Here is a 5838-nt window from a genome sequence, read left to right on the forward strand (position 1 = left end):
TAATAATAATAATAATAATAATAATAATAATAATAATAATAATAATAATAATAATAATAATAATAATAATAATAATACCAAAGTAGAACCGGATCGCTTCACTGTTGCACTTGGCACCTTTACTACATGTTATTAAACCTTAGTATTGAACCTAATCTTAAATCAAGCCCCATATACGGCCTCCCACGCCCTCCTGACTAATTGGCCTTTACAGGGACATTTGGTATAAACGCCAAGATTAAACTCATAACTGTAACATCTTAACATATAGATCTTTGCAACAATGGAGGTTTACAATTCGTATTTTAATAACAATATGTCATTTCATACGTGTAACATATTCTGCTATAGTTCAACGCTAGAAATTTAGCCCATCATAGGCTAGCAACTATAAAAAGTAAAATTAAAAATTAAATCACAGAAATTTAAAATAACCTTAAGGTGGATGGATTGTGCTTAGAAGCAATAGGCTTTTATTTAACACTCATAATATTTGTACAAGAGAGTAAGAGAGTATGCTAGAGAGAGAGAGAGGGGTTCTGAAAAACCCGCCTCCACCAAATGAGAAATGTGCTCCTTATATAATGGATGCTCTCTTCAAAAGACAAAATAATAAATGGCCTTTACTATTTATTTTGGCCCCTACTATTCACAAACAGCTCTTGTTTTTTCATAAAGCTAAGTGCCCTTTACTGTTTGCTTTTTCCAAAAAGCTGCTTATCACGTTGTTTGCCATCATGACTGTTGTATCATTAATTTTCAATCGGTGGGGAACTCCATTTTCTTATGTCATTTTTCCCCTTTGTTTTTTGTAGTGCTGGAAGATTCTTCCATGGTTATTTGGAATTTTTGCAAATATTTATCCAGATTTATTTCTTCATCACTCTGGATATCCTGCGACTCACCAGCCAAGCAATCCCCTGCAGAAGAGATGGACATATCTGAAGTGCACTCTTGATCAAGATTTTTCAATAATTTTTTTTAACTTTCTCCATAGGATACCAAAATCTCAACTTTGGTCATTGTGCCCTTCTTCATTTGAAACTTTCTAGTGATGTTCTTAAAAGAGCTGAGATCCTCCTGTTCATAAAGAGACTCTATTTCTTTTTGCTTTTTATATTTTGCAACAGTCATCTTTATTATTTCAATTAATTGATGGCCATGGATATTACGATCACCTGTTTGCTGGTTTAATTTACTCAAAAATTTGGTATAATAAACCTTCATCAAACATGGTAAATTATCAACATTTGATTTTATCTCAATGGATCATTTCAGGATTAACGGAATTGAAAATTCAATAAAGAAATACATTATAGATATTTCCTCAAAATAGACATTATCTTTCTGCAGTTTTAAAAGTATTGATGATACTTCTATCCAGTCCTTATATAGACTTTTAAATGGCTTAGGCAATATTTTCGGCGAAGGACCATGCAAGATCCACCATTTAGCAAATCAATTTGGTATGCTTTGTTTGTGCACATTTGCACATATTTTTACAAATCATGAATGAGATCTCTCAGGATTCTCACATAAGAAAACCTTATTAAAGCTTTCTGCATAATCCTAGTAATTATATTTTACAATAATTTTCTGTCGTTTGGGATGTGTATATTCTTTTTATTTTAGGGTACTCAAGCCCCATTCTTTACGAGTCAGAATCTGTTTGATTATAATTTTAGAATAACTATAATCTTTTTTGACGATCGCATTAGCATATAAATGTTGGATTTCTGCAGATCCCATTATAGACAATATGGTCTCATAATGTTTACGATATTTGTACGTCGTAGTAGCATAAAATGTATTGTCCAAATACCTTTGCATCAACTGCCAAGGATTATCCTTCCATCGAAAGTTATGATTTTCTAGGAGAATTATTACCTCCTCTGTTTTATAGCGTTCATATAACTCAGTATTCCCATATCATCTTTGAGAATACTGAAATATGATGGGACTTCATTGTCCTCCTACTTTTTGGACTTAAATCTCATGAATTCTAAAAAGTCCTGATACGTTTGTTCATCTGTATTCATACTAGAAGAACTTGAGCTTGCAATGCTTGAGGATATAAGCCTCTGATTTCCAATTTGAGGGAGGACATTACCTCTGCCTCTTGTTGAAGGATTTCTTCCACCTCTTCCTCTAAACGAAGAATCAGATCCTCGTGATGCCATCCTGAAATCCATAAGAGAAAACATTAGCTTAAAAACTCACGAGTTAATAAAAATTGGGTAGACTATTATCTGACCTTTTTAAGTATCGGATTTCAAAATCAAATGAAGCTAACAAAGCCTTCCATCTTGCAAACATTTGCTTAGAAACATCATGTTTAAAATCTTTATTAAAGATAAATTTTGCAGCTTGGCAATCAGTTTTTATTAAAAATTTTTGATTATAAAGATCGCCTTGAAATTTTAGAACACATTTAACTATAGCAAGAATTTTTTTTGCTAAAGTTGCATAATTTTTTTGACTGGCATTCCATTTTCCAAAATAGAATTGAGCAATATAAACAAGCTTTTCTTCTGGGGAATATTGCTTAAGAATTCCTCCATAGCCAATATCTGAAGCATCAGTATCAATTATTTTTGCCCAATTGGGATTTGCAAGGGTAAGACATGGTAGATTATTAACCTAAGCCTTAATATTTCTTACTGCTATAGTATGATTCTCAGACCATGCTTTAGGATTTTCTTCAGTCTATCATACAAGATAGCTGTATCCTTTTTCAAATCCTCCACAAAAGGAGCTATATAATTTAGACTACCCAAAAATCTTTGCAACTAGGTTTTGTCTGTTATTTCATCAAGAAATTTAGAAGCAAATTCAATACTTTTATTTATGGGAATGATCTTCCCTCGGTCAATATTATGTCCTAAAAATATGACATTTGTCTGGAATAAAAACATCTTTGACCTCGAGATTACTAAGCCCGAAAAGACCTAGATGTTTAAAGTGTGTGTCTATATTTTTTGAGAACACCATAATGTCATCAATGTACACAATAATAAAATTGTTATATGGCATAAAACTATTATTCATGATTTTCTAAAATTCTGAAGGAGCATTCTTCAGACCAAAAGGCATGACATTCCATTTAAATTGTCCCATTGGGATAATAAAAACGGTTTTATATTTATCAGCTTTCAAAATCTGGATTAGCCAATAACCTGATTTCAAGTCAAATTTCAAAAATATTAAAGCATCATGCAAACGAGCTAACAAATCCTTTTTATTAGGAATTGGATATCTAATCCATTTGAGGAATTTATTCAAAGGTTTGTAATTAATAACTAACCTCGGAACTCCCCGTTCTTGTTCTGCATGCTTATTGACATAAAAAGGAGTACATGACCATGGGGATTTAGAAGGTCGAATAAGGCCTTTATGCAAAAGAGATTCAATTTCTTTTTTACATAATTCTAAATATTCAAAATTCATTTGACAAGGTCTGGCCTTAGTAGGTATATTACCTTCTTGGAAATTATTTTCATATGGAAGACTAACAACATGTTGTTTTCTTTGCCAAAAAATATTAGGATAGTATCCACAAATTTGAAGTGACAATTGGCTTTTCAAAAGCTCAAATTTTCCAATTAATTTTGTATTTTGAAGGGTTTCATTAATAGTTAAACAACAAATTTCATTCTTTAAAAAATTCATTTGCTTATGTTTGAAAGAATTTTTTCTTTAATGAAATTTAAATATCTGGTACATGGTGGATCACACCATTTAAATTTAATATGTTTATTTTCAAAAGTATCAATGATTCCCTTTTTATCCCAGCGGACTAAAGGATACAAATGTAGAAACCATGATTTCCCTAAGATAATTTCATCAGAAATGTCTTTAACTAAAACAAAGGTTCCAGGCATACAGATTTTGTCTTTACAAATATAAGCTTTAGGGATTTTATATTCTACCCCCATTTTTTGACCACTTGCATTTCTCACGGTATTAGTGATTTTTACAAAATACATGGAAGGTATTATACCTTCTTGAATGCAGTTACAGCCTGCCCTACTGTCAATGAGAGCTGTAAATTCTCTCTTGTAATTGTAATCAATTTGAAGGGTTACTTTAGCATAGAAGTGTTGATAGGTAGCTTCTTCTAAAGTTTTAAGAAAATCTCCTTTAGGGAGAGTTTGATTACCCTCAGTGGGTAATAACTTTGGGTTTTCTAAAGCAGAATCTCTTTGGTCTAATGCCAAATTATGACTCTTAAGAAAAGATATTTTCTTTTTGAGATTATCAATCTCATTTTTTAGGTTCTGGGTTGTTGCTGGAATTGCTTCAACCTTTTGTCTTTCTTTTAGAAGTCGATTCACTATAGTCATGGTATAAGGACCTTTTTGGGAGGGAATAATATGCATTTCCTCCTGAATTGGTGAAGAACTGGTGGATGGTTTTTCATTCTCCTTACTTAGTTCTTTTAGCATTTCTAGTAGAGCTGCTAATTTGTCATCTTTCAAGACATTAATTTCTACATCTTAAAATTGGGATATGATGTTATGGAAAATATCCTCCTCCTCTTTGTTTTCACAGGTTTGCCCTTCTTGGTAAGGTATACACTCATCATCAGAAGGCATATAGTCTTCTTGTTGAAAAACTCTCAGATCCTCATCGGATGAATCATTATGTTCCTCATTATCACTATGGTTCGGACTTGAATTTTCTGGAGAGGAATTTAGCAAAATCTTTCATAAAGAGTCTTTAATATCATCATATATAGTGAGACTCTTAATCTTGCTCTTTACTTTGCAATTTTTTCCAAAGCGACCAACTCTACCACATCGATAACAGGCGTTGTTTTTTTTGGATTTTCTATAAGCCTTCTTGGATTTGTAATCCTTCTTTTTTTTTTTTCTCAATTTTCTTAGATTTTTTCTCCTCAGAGTACTTTCTCTTCTTATTCTTATGAGATTCTCTCGAGGATTTGGGGACATCTATGGTAAATTTCTTACAGAACTCTCCTAGCTGTTGTCTCTCAGGAAGACGATACTTCTTAACCTGTTGGTTTAACTTAATCTCATTACACAAAGCTAAACCTTTTTGAGTAACAACTTTTATAAGTTTACCATAGGTATAAGCCTTATAGCTAATACTTACATTAGGATCTCTAAGGGTTTTCCTAATTTTTTCAGCAAATAACATGGGAAAACCATCTATAAATTTAGACTTCCAATGAGGGCTATTACTCTTAGGTAATTTCATGACTCTAGAAAGGAATACATATTTATATCATCTTCAAGATGTCAAAGTCTTACATCTAAGATTTTAGAGAAAAGTCCGAATACTTTCACTATTATCGGTCCATCTTCCAGAGAAATGCTCAATAAAATTGATAATCAAAGTATAGACAACGTTCATGACGTCTTGGCCATCTTCTGTCTTTACCGTTGACTGAATGATTTTGGTCTTTTGGTCTGTGGTAAGATAATTGTCCCACCAGCTTTTAAGCTGACCAATAAATCCTGCCGTAATCATTTCAGCAATAATAATAATAATAATAATAATAATAATAATAATAATAATAATAATACCCTCGTCCATCCGTGACTATGTCCGGCTAAAAAACTTCTTATATCTATGTTGAAGGTCTAACTTCGCTTACATGTTAACTATGAAAGATTCAAACTCTATCAAAATATAAAGAAATTTTTCTATAGTTTCTAGACTTGGTTCCGAAATGGTGGTATAGTCGCATTCAATAAACTTATGTTAGCTTTGTCTCTGTGACTACGTCTAGTAAGTTGTACCTCTTTAGCCTGTTGTACTGATACGAAAAGGGTGACTTCTGCACAATTAGAACTTCTAGACACATGGATTTAA

This window comes from Capsicum annuum, chromosome 5 (genome assembly GCF_002878395.1).
Source record: "Capsicum annuum cultivar UCD-10X-F1 chromosome 5, UCD10Xv1.1, whole genome shotgun sequence".
Classification (NCBI taxonomy): Eukaryota; Viridiplantae; Streptophyta; class Magnoliopsida; order Solanales; family Solanaceae; genus Capsicum; species Capsicum annuum.